The 15,947-nt window shown below is 44.6% G+C and overlaps 1 protein-coding gene across 2 annotated transcripts in view; it reads right to left on the bottom strand.

Moving 5' to 3' along the window:
* The window catches only part of LOC139754723 (CYFIP-related Rac1 interactor B-like), an 81,904-nt gene that overhangs the window by 29,355 nt on the left and 36,602 nt on the right, over positions 1-15,947 (bottom strand). Inside the window, exon 1 of one of the 2 annotated variants that reach the window (XM_071672378.1) lies at positions 12,488-12,608. The exons of the other annotated variant lie outside the window; for it this stretch is intronic. The gene's annotated coding sequence lies outside the window, so the exon portion shown is untranslated. Of the gene's footprint in view, positions 1-12,487; positions 12,609-15,947 lie in introns of those variants that run through there. 2 annotated transcript variants of the gene reach the window in all.

Raw genomic sequence — 15,947 nt, 5'->3', positions numbered from 1 at the left:
AGAATACTTCCCACGTACTCCCTGCGTGTCTTAGAAGGCGACTAAAAGGGGAGGAAGGGGGGGGGGGGGCTGGAAATCCTCCCCTCTCGTTTGTTTGTTTTTTTTCCAAAAGAAGGAACAGAGGGGGCCAGGTGAGGATATTCCAAAAAAGGCCCAGTCCTCTGTTCTTAACGCTACCTCGCTAACGCGGGAAATGGCGAATAGTTTAAAAGAAAAGATATATATATATATATATATATATATATATATATATATATATATATATATATATATATATATATATATATATATATATATGTGTATAAAAGTTCACTGGAATATTCCTTTAATTGTTTTCTAGAGTCTCACGATTTTCAACGACTGTCGAAACGGAAAACAAGTAAAACACGACACACGTCGAATCCTCGGCTGTCTTACACAGCTGGAGGGAACAGGCCGACCTTAATCATTTGTGTTGCATGGCAGTATTTCATTGCGATGTTTTTATATATATCATACCAGAAACGTGATGAATGTCTGGGATGACCAAACGTTAGCGGGTGATCACAATAAACCAAGAATCTACTGAATGCTTCAAGAAATACTGTTCTCTTATCGTCAGTAATTATCACCGGAAAATCCCGTGCTTAACAGACTGAAAGAGTAGCTTTGTCTATGTCAGTACTAAGATATATCTACTTTTTGAAAATATATAAAAAACAATCCGAGCGAATACTTTGCAGATAAACAAAGAGAAATACTCAATGTTTTCCAACGAGGTCCAGTAAGCCATGAACAAGTAAAATTATTGAAATATCTATAACAAACGGAAACCGAACCCAATTTTCTAGGATTACTGGTAATAACCAGCCCATATTCACCTAAATATTTCGAGTATATCACGCATACAATAAGGACCATAGAGACCTAAACATGATGGCACAGGAGAGCGCCTGGCAGCGGTGCAAAGGAGAGCCGGCCGCCGTCATGTGAGACACTATATACCAGTTCTGCCACTTGAACCTCTACTGAGGAGAGTAACAACACATTTGTTACAACAGCTACCACAAACATGCAAAACAAGACTAGTAAAGCTAATGAAAAGGAGACGTGTTTCTTTTCTATGTGTGTGTGTGTGTGTCTTCGAGCCAACAAACCATCAACATCCCTGTGAAGTGTATAAAACTCAACCTACCAAGGGACGAGGCTCTGACGGCGGTATGACTTGACTCACAAACCTGACACTTAACCTCTAGGGCACGACGGTACCTCCACTGCACACGACAGTACGACTCGTGGGTAATGACGGCCTGATTCACGCCATCGTACCGCCGCGTCGTGTTCGGCGTCAGAACGCAACCCAAGGGAAATGGTACACACTGCCAGACGTCTTATACAACTTTCAGAAAAAAAAAAGTAATACATATAAAAGCAACACTTTGTGTTGTTAGCTGTTACACATAATAGCTTTATAAGCATCTTGACTGTACCTGAAGTATTATTAAAAGATACATCATACTTTCAGTGTACACATTCTTTTCATTGTTGCCAGGCGAACATGCCAAGATGTTGTACCGTCTTCCTCAAGAATGAATCAAATGTATACACTCAAGGCCGAGTACCTCATCGCAAGTGTACCGCAGTTCCTTCTTCACAGTTCAGCGGCAAGTTTGTTCATCTCACGGAATTCATCTCATGTCATCACCTGGCCATTATCTCCTCTGTATTTACTACAGCTTGTGTGTTCCACGATTTACAGTGGCTGGTGCCACCCTGAGTGCTACGATCTACATAGTGCCTCGTGCCACCGTGGGTGCTATAGTCTACAGTGCCTCGTGCCACCCTGAGTGCCACGGTCTACAGTGCCTGGTGCCACAACTCAGGAAACGTGACTCTGACAGCAGCTGCAGCAGCAGCGGTGTCCGGGTGCCACCTTATCTCACGACTTCCCTCAGTGTTGCCACTCACACTGCGGTCTTCTGCCTCTCTCTCCAGTGTAACATCTTCATCTCACACTATCACTCATATTTACCACTTACGTACTTAGTAGTCACCCAGAGCCTTGCCTTATTCACCTTCAGTCTACCGTGTGACCCCTCATCATTAGTGTGATCCTTACCTACAACCTTATTCCTTCAGGTTAGTCTCATATCTACCTTAGATTTACGATTAGTCTAACCCTTAGTCTACAGTGTGAACCTTATCTCTAACCTCAGTCTACAGTGTGAACCTTATCTCTAACCTCAGTCTTCAGTGAGGGCTTTATCTTCACCTGTAGTCTACAGTGAGAACCTTATCTCTACCTTCAGTTTACAGTGAAGACCTTATCTCTACCTTGTCTACAGTGAAGACCTTATCTCTACCTTCAGTCTACAGTGGGAACCTTATCTCTACCTTCAGTCTACAGTGAAGACCTTATCTCTACCTTCAGTCTACAATGAAGACCTTATCTCTACCTTCAGTCTACAGTGAAGACCTTATCTCTACCTTCAGTCTACAGTGAAGACCTTATCACTACCTTCAGTCTACAGTGAGAACCTTATGTGGAGCTGGAATGTCTACTTTAGTCCTGACGGGCCCAAATGCTAGGGGTCGTGTGTCTCATGCTGCCCTGAGGGCCCACACTCTACGATTGGTGAGTCTACTCCATCCCCCTGAGGACTCACACTATACGGGTTGTATCAGGCAGCCCTTAGCGTCCACACTCTAAGGGCTGATTGATATAGGGCTGGTGTGTCTACTGCAGCCCTCGGGGCCCACACTGGGGCTGGTCTGTTCACGGATAAATAAACCCCGAGATAATGCAGCCGGACGCGCTGAGGAAAACCGGGGAATGGAAAAACAATAGGAGTTCTCAGGGCCCTAAGTGACCATACCCGTCCACTGTGGTGAAAGCCGTGGGTGGCGGAGGTGTGTGGGGGTGATAAAAGACGGAGGTAGGTGGCGGAGGAGGAGGGGGTGATGTAGGTGAGTTGTTTCAGTCTGGTGGTGGTATATGATTGGGGTAAGGGGGAGGCGGGAGGCGGGTCCGGCAGCTGGCGCCGGCGGAGGCAGCGTCGTCTGGGTGTGTGGGGTCGTCGCGTGGATCCCTACCCTCCCACCCACCCACGCTTCCCTTAAGAAAGTAGACGGACGGGGGTGAGGGGGAACCTCTGGTGGAAGGGAGCAGGTGTACGCAGACGGCAGGGCAACGCGGGACGCCCCGGGTGTGCGTAATTACCTATTTGTACAGTGCGTGGGGGAAAAGGGGGAGGAGGGAGGAGTTCTCCTCTCGTTTGGTCCCCAATCTCTTTCACGTATTCATAGTTTCACCACTTGCTTTATTCCATCCATTCGCTACACTCCTGTGAAAGTACGTCTTCACTTATTTTTCCCCCTAACGTGTGTTACTACCACCTCTTGTCGCTCTTTCCTTGCCTATTTCGAAGACCTGTTTCCCCGTCGACAATGTCAACTGGCTCTAGAAACGTGACTGTTGTAGTCCTATGGATTTTATTCTCACTTCCGCAGTGAATAGATTCCCAACAGTGCCTTCCTCTGGACCTTCTCCATCAAATCTTTGTTTCCCGCTGTGATGTTACCATAACCAAGATTCATACTTTGATTCAGCTCAAACATATTAATCTACACGTCTACTGAACATTTCCTTACCCGGGTCCTTCATGCACTACTACCATTAAAGAGCGTGGGGTTTCCCTCGTATATGTTTCTCTCAACTTGATGTTTCGGTGGCAGGTCAAGGCACGCCCTAGGTGTCCTTCGCAAAGCAGGTCCAGGTAACTTGTTTCTTGCCAGGGCCGTCATACTGTTACCTTCTTTCATTACCGTCTCATCTTTACTGAATCAACACTCCCAAGTGATCTTCATCCACCTTGTACCCGACAAACTCTGGACCTTTCGGAAACCAACCCCCCCACCTTATAATAATGCAAACCTCATCATCCATTAACTTCTCTCATGACCTTGGTCTCGACCGTAAACAAATATAAGACCCGTCCATGGAGCTTGAAGAGATGGTTCGTATGACATGCGCCCTCACTTCGCTTCCACTAAGACAACTGATCCAACAAAGGAGTCTACCACCTTACGAATACCTGATAATCCAGTTGCTTTTTTTACCAGCCTGGTGTATGGAATGGTGTCAAATGTCTTCTGGTTGTCCCGTAAAAAAAAAAAAAAAAAAAAAAAAAAAACGTTCCATCCATCTACCCCAAGTCTTAAGCAGAACTTACTTTTGCTCTCTTGGTCTAAAGTTTACACTATTTCTTATGGAAGATGTTTCTCCTTTGCATGCAATCAGCCATTTGCTTTCTGATTATCTCTTCCAACGTTCGGGTGTTAATCATTCTCTCTCTCTCTCTCTCTCTCTCTCTCTCTCTCTCTCTCTCTCTCTCTCTCTCTCTCTCTCTCTCTCTCTCTCAGACACACCGTCGTCTCTCAACCCTTGGGCACTACGCCTACGTCAAGTGCTTCCTCAACACTCGCGTTTTGAGTACATATGGAGAGCCTTCACCAAGGCCAATAGCCAATACTTCTCTCATATCTAATAGTGTCGACGTATTCCAGGTCCTCCTCCCACATACCTCACTACTGATGGGGTTATACCGTCATACCCTCGGAGGTGAATACACTCTGGAACTCTTCATTTAGTTACTCGTATACTTTCTTCATTTAATTACTCGTATACTTTCTAACTCTTCATTTAGTTACTCGTATACTTTCTAACTCTTTTTTAGTTACTCGTATACTTTCTTCATTTAGTTACTCGTATACTTTCTAACTTCATTTAGTTACTCGTATACTTTCTTCATTTAATTACTCGTATACTTTCTAACTCATTTAGTTACTCGTGTACTTTCTTCATCTAATTACTCGTATACTTTCTAACTCTTCATTTAGTTACTCGTATACTTTCTGACTCTTCATTTAGTTACTCGTATACTTTCATCATTTAGTTACTAGTTACTCATATACTTTCCAACTCTTCATTTAGTTACTCGTATACTTTCCAACTCTTCATTTAGTTACTCGTATACTTTCTTCATTTAGTTACTCATATACTTTCTAACTCTTCATTTAGTTACTCGTATACTTTTTTCATTTAGTTACTCGTATACTTTCTAACTCTTCATTTAGTTACTCGTATACTTTCTAACTCTTCATTTAGTTACTCGTATATTTTCTTCATATAGTTACTCGTATACTTTCTTATATCTAACAACCCCTTTTATCTAAAATCCCTCAGCCTGAATACTTGTTCTTTAACTTAATCCTGATGAATATAAGGAACTAATTCAAATGCTCTACTGCCTTGCCCACTATCATTTTCTCCAGTACATCCCTCCGCTCTTTAAGGTTTTTTGGCATTATTTAGCAAGTTATATATCTCTCTACTCTCATTCTCTCTCTACTCTCTGCGTATGGTCCTAATGAATCAACCCACCTCACTAAATATCTGACAGAAAGCCTTCCATAACAACGTTCGACATTAGGGCTTGTGAAAATTTCATTTCCTAATTCATATCATCATTAAAAATTGTCGACCTCTGAATAATGACCTCATCCACACTGCCTCTGGGAGTCTAGCTCTCTCTCTCTCTCTCTCTCTCTCTCTCTCTCTCTCTCTCTCTCTCTCTCTCTCTCTCTCCTCTCTTCTTGTGCACACTAACCACAGTCACACTCAGGCAGCACACTAACCACGGAGTCGCACTCAGGCAGTACACTAACCGCGGAGTCGCACTCAGGCAGCACACTAACCACGGAGTCGCACTCAGGCAGTACACTAACCACGGAGTCGCACTCAGGCAGCACACTAACCGCGGAGTCGCACTCAGGCAGCACACTAACCGCGGAGTCGCACTCAGGCAGCACACTAACCACGGAGTCGCACTCAGGCAGCACACTAACCACGGAGTCGCACTCAGGCAGCACACTAACCACGGAGTCGCACTCAGGCAGTACACTAACCACGGAGTCGCACTCAGGCAGCACACTAACCGCGGAGTCGCACTCAGGCAGCACACTAACCGCGGAGTCGCACTCAGGCAGCACACTAACCACGGAGTCGCACTCAGGCAGCACACTAACCACGGAGTCGCACTCAGGCAGCACACTAACCACGGAGTCGCACTCAGGCAGCACACTAACCACGGAGTCGCACTCAGGCAGCACACTAACCACGGAGTCGCACTCAGACAAAGTATGACTGCCTTTCCCTGGTGTTGCGTGATATGATACCCTGTATACATACCACTGATGACGTATCATCACCTCCCACCCTCTAGTGTTCTGGGTAACTAAGTTCGTAACAGGAAATTTCCACTCTTATCTCACCCTCCAACTTCCCGCGCTCCACTCCCTTTACGTTCCCGTGGTTACATTCTTACCTCTTTCTTCCTCACCGCGTTCCAATCTCGTCTCTCTTTACCTCAGAGCGCTCCAATCTCACTTCTCCCCCACCTCAGAGCGTTCCAATCTCAATTTTCCCCACGTCAGAATGTTCCAATCTCATTTCTCCCCACCTCAGAATGCTCCAACCTCACTTCTCCCCACCTCAGAATGTTCCAATCTCACTTCTCCCCACCTCAGAAAGTTCTAATCTCACTTCTCCCCACCTCAGAATGTTCCAATCTCACTTCTCCCCACCTCAGAAAGTTCTAATCTCACTTCTCCCCACCTCAGAATGTTCCAATCTCACTTCTCCCCACCTCAGAAAGTTCTAATCTCATTTCTCCCCACCTCAGAATGTTCCAATCTCACTTTTCCCCCACCTCAAAATGTTCCAATCTCACCTCTCTCTCTTAGTCAGTCACTCCCCTGTCCTGCCCTTGTTATCTTCCCCAGCGGCACTAGCAGAACAGGGTGTGTGCTAGTTAGTCAACATATCCATCCCCACCACAATCTCCATCATCCTCCCACCGACACCCCATCCCCCACCATCCTCCAACACACACACACACACACACACACACACACCAGAGCTGGGAGGCGGTGTGCCGACCACCCTTCGTCCCTGGCTTTGATATCATTCAACAGAAAAATAATCATCATGACCCAGAACGTTCAACAACAGAAACATCATCATCATCAAACACATCAGTGTCATCATTGAGGGGAGGGCGCCCCCCTCTCTCCCCCGCGTGGGAACACAGAGGGCCCCCCTCCCCCCACCCGCTCCCTCAGGGTGGAGAACCATGGAGACAGCCCCGCTCTCCCGGTGTGGGAACACATGGGTAGGGGGTAGCGCGCCCCCGGTGTGACACCAGTGAAAAACATTTATCCATCGACCATCATAAGTCCATTTCTACGTCACATGAGTCAGGCCTGGGGTCCCCAACTCCACAGCTGGTACAGGACAGCGACGCCCTCTTCCCTCAGCCACATACACACACACACTACCCTCCCTACAGTAAACAGTAGCAAAATCAACATTATTTCACAGCTTTAAGGGTCGTTCACGATAGAATGGCCGCGTATGGTGGAACGATGGCAACATTGTTTGGATGATGATACTAAAAGGTGAAAAATATGGAAAAAGATATTTTTCTTGGGAGATGTTGCGGTATGAAAGGTAAATACCGAAGAACATACGATTGTTTACACTGGATGAGTGTATCATAAAACACCAGGGTCGTCGTCAACAGTGCAGGATAGTTACTGGCAGTGAAATAAGAATGGATGGAAAGATTGAGTAGAAAATATACATATAAAAAAAAAAAATTTTGTTCTACGGCGAAAGGTAGAATTCTCTCCTATTAAGGAGCCAAGTTCAACCTTTTCAAAAACAGTCCAACTCGGGCAAAATCCAAACTAGCTAGAGTTACGGACTTTATGTATTTCAAAATTCAGATCCTGAGAGACAATTGTGTCAAGTCTCTGGCATGTATGTGGTTTAGCCTTTTCAAAGTTACGGCCATATCTATGTTGCAGGACCAGGCAGGCGAGGCTCCTCCTGACCAGCAACGGAGGGACTCGCTGACGACGGACAAAGCGACCCACCCCTCAATGTTCGCTACGCTACACACACCAAAACAATGAAGGTTTGATGAGATGACAGCGCATGAAACGACGTAAGGATATTCAGACTATATATCAACAAAACTGAATCAATAATAATAATAATAATAATAATAATAATAATAATAATAGTAACAATAATGTTTCGTAAGGAAGCAAGTGAAGAAAGAAAGGCAGAGACAATATTGTCCCGGACAATAACGGCCGACTGCTGGGGGGGAGGGAGAGAGAATAAAGTCCAGGAAATAAGGAGTACTTCTGGGAAGTGAGGCCGTAATTATGTGTGAGATGTGGGTCCTGGTGCTGTGGGATTAAAGGCTATAAGGCTTGGGAGACAGGATGAAAAATACCACCACCCACACCAGAGCACAGGCGAGGAGAAAACAGTGAAGCGCGCTGAATGAAGACTTGAGTTAGCAGATGCGGATGGCGATGAATGAAATGAAGATAGTAAGAGGTAAAGTCTCAAGACAACCAGTGTATCAATATGGGAGGAGTGTATCTCACGGACTAGCCAAGTGGTCACGTACCGGACATCCAGCCGACGGCCACGACCGCTCCGCTGTATAGAGGGATGCGTGGTAAACATGCCAGCCAGGCTCTCAAGGGAATACATCTTCTTAAAAATGGAAGTTGAGGAGATACATACATTATAGCATAACCGTGCTATCGTCCTCGAAGGGTATGACTGAGCCTTCCCGTATGAATTAACAGAGAAAGAGGTAAGAATAAACGCGGATGTGAACGAGAAAGCCTTCTAATGGAGCAACATTCACCGATAAAAACACTGTTCGTGTTATAAAATGACCAAAGGAAAAATGGAGGGAGTCCCCACACTTTAGTGGTCAAACTGGAGAGTGGTGGAAGCGATCTTTCTGGGTAAGACGCGAAAATTAACGGCGCCATAATACTGTCAAAATATTTCTTACAGATAAATAGTTACATATGTTTATATTTACCGGCGTACCCCAGTGTGATGAAGAACATGTATGTTACTGAGGCGTGTCTAAAAGGACGAGAAAGTAATGATCAGTTCCCCACTACACACCAGCAGCGCCCTTAGGTGAAGTGACGGTCAGGTCCCCAGAATACACCAGTAGCACCCTAGTATGAGTGTTGGTCAGGTTCTCAGTGCTGCCCTCCCCCAGATAGCTTTCAATAGTTCACTCACCGAGACCTTTCTATCTTTCATGGCCTAACACATCTCTCATTCCCCTCCCCATCTCATATATCATCCACGTTTGGGTTCCACTTTCCCATGAATCATCCACCTGTGGGCTGCCACTATCCCATACATCATCCACCTGTGGTGGTGCCACTCTCTCATACATCATCCACCAGTGGGGTGCCACTCTCCCATACATCATCCACCAGTGGGTTGCCACTCTCCTATGCATCATCCACCTGTGGGCTGCCACTCATCCATATCATCCACCTTTCGCCTGCCACACACTCCACCTAGTCCACCTTTTTACCCTGTTCCTCATCCTACATACCTTTTTCACCTCATTATTTAATGTTTGTATCATAGCTCCCTCCTCATTCTTCAGACATCATGGCCTGTGGCAGTTAATAATGTTCCATACATGAGGGAGTGGTGGATGTGGAGGAACCTTCCGCTTTACCAACTTGTTTACATCTGCAGTGGAGGAGTCTTCTGTCTCATACTATTGTGGTGGGTGGGGAGAAGCCTTCTGTTTTACTATCCAGTTTCCGTCGATATGAGGGTTGGGGAGAAGGTATTGGGAGAGAACCTTCTCCTTTAATATCCTGTTTCCTTCTATATATACATATATATATATATATATATATATATATATATATATATATATATATATATATATATATATATATATATATATCACGAATGTATGATAATGTTACAGGGCTTCAGCAGATAACTTCATCAGCGAGCATCAGGTCTTCTGTCATCTGGCTTTCCCATGTGCTCCCACGTACATTAAAGTTGAGGTAGATTTCCCGGGTTCAGTTCCAACTGACACAGCTGCCACGGCTCCTGTTGTTCTGAACCACCGTGGCTCCACTGCCACCACCCCTCTTCCCCCAGCCCCAACACTGGTTGTTGCCTCCTACCCACTACATCACAACCACACTCCCCACTACATCACAACCCCCCCTTTCGCCTCCTGTAGACCACTGCCCGTCTTCAAACTCTCCCCACTGAAACTGAGGGCCCACTGTGACAACTGCTCATACCTCCCCGAGCCCTGACTTGCTTCTAGTGATGGGCCTTACCTGCATCCAACGGCCGGAACCTCAACCCCATCCCACCGACAGCCCAACCCCATCCCACCGACAGCCCAACCCCATCCCACCGACAGCCCAACCTCATCCCACCGCCAGCCTAGCATCATCCCACCGCCAGCCTAGCATCACCCCACCCCACCGTTATCCCAGCCTCACCCCACCGCCAGCCCAACCTCACCCCACCGGCCCAACCTCACCCCCACCGTCAGCCTAGCCTGACCCCTCACGTGACGCAGATAGTTCTACGACTGCCAGGCCATAAAATATTGTCACTACACATACCTGACGTACTCCTGTGGTTATTACACACACACACACACACACACACACACACACACACACACACACAAGACATATGATACTCTCGAATGTTCATGAGATGGGGCCATTTAGGTAGCTGTATGACAGTTAAAAATGTTCAAGAGATGGGGCCCCACGAGTGTAAAACTCCCCCCCCCCCCTATACAGTACGAGGTTACTGTGAGCTGGTTATCGTTACTGACCATGAGTTATCAAGGGCCCGTCTGGGGTCGGCCACAAGAGTTCGAATCCATGGCGCGACAGTCGGCCTACACCCCACTCAAGTGTTCATCCTCCGTTAAGGGTTGCTCGATAAACGATTAATTGGCTTAGGCTGCATATATATATATATATATATATATATATATATATATATATATATATATATATATATATATATATATATATATATATATATATATATATATATATGTACAGAGCCTACAACACTAAGATAACATACTGACGACATAAGACACCATCTTACGTATAAACACAACAAATCAATAACAACGAAAGATAACCAATAGCAGAGGGAGTGGTGGGAGGCAGTAGGAGAACATTCGCCCTTGCCAACCTCCCGCACAACATAAGAGGCCATGAAGAGGCCCTGGGGTGGCCTTTAGGTCGGCCCCTGATGAGCAAGACAACACCGGCCGACCCTTATACACAACGCACAGGAAAACACATCCGACCTGTGTCGGCCTTGGACCGGACGAACCTTCACACATCCACACACACACACACGGGACCTGACTTCGTCCCCATGACGAGGAGGCGACGGTAAGGCATCTAAGAAATATTGGACTACGTAAATAAAGACCGAGAGAAGACTGAGAAAGAAATATGAGTTGATAAGAGACGGAGGAAGACCAGAAAACTGTGACATTATATGAGGTACAAGAAATAAAGAGATGGGAAAATCACATGAGTATGAAGAAAATAGACGGTAAAGTAAATTCATTGGAGAATGTTAAACATATAATGTATGGGAGGAGAAAAATAAAAGGTTTAAAAGGTAAGTGAAAAGATTTTTTTTTTTAAATGCGAATATACACCAGACAAATGGAATACGGACAATAAAACATGGTATGGAAAATAAAAATACCGAAGAAACAAAGAGTGGGAGAGTTTTAATAAGTGATACCTCCCTAATGAAATGTGCAAAAACATAAGGTTAGAAATCATCGTAAAACTATAAGAATGAACAAACCAGGGTATACCAAGAGAACCACACCAGATGATGTTAAATGACAAGGCGGGGCACCCTCCCGGCCACGATGAATTTCCTTATCTCCTGAAATCAGATTCTTTATCAGCTTTAACTGGACTTCATATCATAAAGGTGGAAAAACATAAACTAACTTACTATCAAGAACGTAAACTAAATTACGCCAACACCGAACGCACCGCTATACCACATACTGTAGTATTTGGTGACAGTGCAATGTTCTATGGCAAGGTACCCCGGCAGGACGTGTGTACGGTGCTTACAACCTTTCAACTTCCTCTGGTCTTGGTGTTACGTGACCTTCAGACATAATATTATGGCTAAATTAACCCCGGGTGACCTCATCCCATCCATAATCCTTTCTTTCCATAAGACCTGCGTGTCTGCAACGACGCCATACCGCTATTAGCCTAGTTTAATGCCATCACTAAACTTCCTTCCGAACCTAATTCACCCGTAGACTGATCATTATCTTCCCCCTGCCTCCTGAGCGGGAGAAAAATCAATGGTTTGGTGAACTAGTGCCCCCCCCCCCCCCCTCCTTCTCAACATGTCCCCCTAATCAGTTCCAATGAACTTAAAACAGCACTTCACACTTCCTCAGTTGCGACACAAAGGCTCCTAAATTACTGTAAGTAGTCACTTAAAATGTAGAACTCGTTGCAAACAAAATAACATAACTCGGCTACTCACTTAAGGCACTGTTCATATGTAGTAGTTCAATGGAACACTTAAAACCAAAATAAGCGAATGGATAAGTGCTATTTCACAATCATTGCCGCAGCAGACGCGCCACTTCACTCTACTGTTTAGCGGATAAGTTCACCCACAAAGCCCTTGCCTAGCCACAGTTGTCAATATCCAGTTATGTCGTCGCATATTACCAGCTACGAAGCTATATCCAACTAGCACTTACTCGGAAATCATGAGAGATAAAGGATAAAATCCGTGATAACGTCTAGAAATAACCATGTAAAACAAGAAGAGGATTGGATTTATTTAAGATAGGAGGGGCACAACTGGCACCCTTCCTTCAGCGAGCAACTCAAGACCTCACCCATCCTCTGATAGCGATAACACGGCCGCCGCTTCCACACCCGCGCCCATATACAGCCCTTCACACCTTCATCCTCTGCTGTTTAAAACTCTGCATGAATCTAAGAGGGTAGCAGATGCCATAGCGTACCAAACAATTGGTCAATGGCGACAACATTCACATTAGGAACAGACTGTTCGCGCAGGACGCATCCCTTCACAGTAGAATGATTACATAACTCCATCTACTTGGAACGTTTACGTAAAAACCACAAAGCATCAAATCTCACATTAAATGATGGTCTTACAAGAGTTGCTCACGATATGTGGAGACCAAACAGTTTGGGAGGCAAGGTAATATCTAGTATATCTAAGAATAACTGCATTTTCTCTAATAAAGAAATTTATCTTCAGTATAATTCAACGAGTCAAGGCGCGAGTAACATCAGAAAATAAACCATGAATTCCATAGCGCAGAAACTGGAGAGAACTGGAAAGCTTAACGAAGAACGTAAGATTAATACAGCACAGTCGACTGATTAAAGTCAGGATTAATGCAGACTGAACAAAGAGTAAAACACTACAGATATATCATATCCACGATATGAAAGGGAACTGCAGATGACTTTCAAATTTCTACGAATTTTCCCTGAGCGATACAACAGAGAAGGTAATGAAGCGAGTGAGAGAATTAAGGGAATCTATAAAGAAAAATGAAAATCCTAGATAATCATCACGTTTGAAATAGTCAACCTCAGTAACCTAACTCATGTAACACTGACGGTCAAGTACTTAGATTATGAGGGTAATCTTTGTGCCATTTTATTTGTAGATTAATTGACTTTACCTTTTGATGACATATTGTATCCGAAATTCCTATACATCTTGCTGTGATGCGCGAACTCTCTCTCTCTCTCTCTCTCTCTCTCTCTCTCTCTCTCTCTCTCTCTCTCTCTCTCTCTCTCTCTCTCTCTATTTCATTTGGTAAAATCAGCAAGAGTCGTTCTATAGTGAAAAATCAATTGACTTCAGCTTTTGATCGATGGATCGTACGAGTCTCGATAACTAAAACTCTTTTGGGTAGTCAATAAATCCACAAATGCAGCAAAGGATTAAAGTAAGTACTCTGAAGTTCAGAGAAAGCGTTGGGTTAAATAAGGCCGAACGAAAACGTAGATCCCAAACGCGTAGCCCGCCGCCAGTCCTTCCTTGCCTACCTCAACATAATCCGAGAGAACATTAGGAAATACTGAACGTTTAGTCTGGAGACTGGCTCACACCATCTACCCACAATGGTTCATATTCCTTTAAAGAGCCCAGACGTCGCCCGAGGCCGCGCACGTGTACAAAGGTGGCATCGTCCACTATAAATATTCAATCTACAACAGACAATGGTGCACCTGGGTTGAGCTGCGCGATCTGTCGCTCTCCTCTCCTCTTTTCCTTACTTTCTCTTCCTACACCGCACTCCCAAAAGCCCTCCAACAATGCCCTTCCAAATTCTTCAACTCCTAGAACCTCTCAAACCAACAAGTTTTCGTGGCTTCCACTCCAGCCAACCATAAATTTTCGCAACATCGACTTCATACTTTAATAATATCATCTGACTCTCCCAGATCAATATTGTACTACAAAAGATGATGATAAAAACCTAATCAGTAATGGAGAGTAACTTTAAAAGGAAGATGACTAGCAGACACTACGGGATGTCAACAAGGCTACGGGCGTTCGTATAACTACTCCTGCTAGTTAGAAACATTTTCCCAAGAATTCCGAGAAGACTTCTTTTTCCGCTCATCAGAACAGATAATCAAAGAAATCTCGATAATTGCTACCAACTTTTTTCCTACTGTAGGAAAAAAGTCGACGACAAAATTACGAAATCATTTTAGGACAAGATTGTTCAGCTTGAGGAAAAGAACTAGGGAGAACTGGAAGGTATAAATAAATCAACCTGTGTAAAGAAATTAGAGATAATACACGTCTAACATATTACTTTTGTGAAAACAGAGAACAATAATATCCTAATCTCATAACTACAATCTGGACCATGCTAAGCATTTTTAACATACTAAATTCTGACTCATTTTCAAGATATTCTGACTATGCTATTACAGTGAGTATACAAATCATTACAATGAGTATATAAATAATTCACAAAAAATATATATATATATATATATATAAGATTTATATTGCGTCTCAAAAGTCAGTGATGGTTGGATAAACATATCACGTGCTGTAGGTACTGAGGCTTTACCTGGGAAGGACTTAAGCTGTTGACATGAATCACAAACATTCAGCAATTTCAGAGGAATTATTGTACTTACTAATTCCTGGGATTAAGATTTATATCATACATAATCATATCTATCGCCTCGTTCGTTGGAAATACACCACAGAGTCAAATGATCGTTGTACTTACTGTGTGTGGATCGCTGCATCTCCTCAACCCATCGAAACATTATTTATAAACATGGCAGCCATGTTGGCGCGGGCTGCACGGGGGGTGAAAGTTACCCCCATAGGACAAAAAGTGGGAAGTTCACCCCAGCGCCCCCTAGCTCCCGGAATTTTTAAGGGGTTCTTTTTATATCTCGACAGTCAATGGATGCAGAGGGTATGAAAGAGAATCCCAACACGGAAGATCTCATTTTAAATGTGTTAATTCGACGACGCTTTTCAGTGAACATCTCCTTAAGCACCTGATATTAACCTCGTGTGACCTTACAGGTCACAAGCCAGGTACCCGAGCTAGTACATGACTCCGCCGTTAACAACGGAAACTCCACCCCAGCGCCTGAGTCCCGCCAATAAACTTGGCGGGCACGCCCACACAACAAACACCACCAGCGTGGTCGGCCCAACTTTTCTCTCTCATACCCATGCATCAGTGCATCAGTCAGCCAAGTCAAGCAGTCCACTCACTTTTAAACACCGAGGAGCGCCCCTCCTCCCTCTCTGCCTAGGCAACGTCCTAACAGTGTGACTGTTGACTCATAGACTCTAAAGTGACTAGTGTCGCTGTCAGGGGCGAGTTTGCTTGGCACCGCCCATGCTCAAACGGAGCGATAGCGCAAAAGGATTCCAGAGATCACAAAGGGTCTTTGTCTGACCC

This window comes from Panulirus ornatus, chromosome 2 (assembly GCF_036320965.1).
Source record: "Panulirus ornatus isolate Po-2019 chromosome 2, ASM3632096v1, whole genome shotgun sequence".
Classification (NCBI taxonomy): domain Eukaryota; kingdom Metazoa; phylum Arthropoda; class Malacostraca; order Decapoda; family Palinuridae; genus Panulirus; species Panulirus ornatus.
Note: the sequence above shows the minus strand (reverse complement) of the source record. Positions and strands in the feature narration are given on the sequence as shown.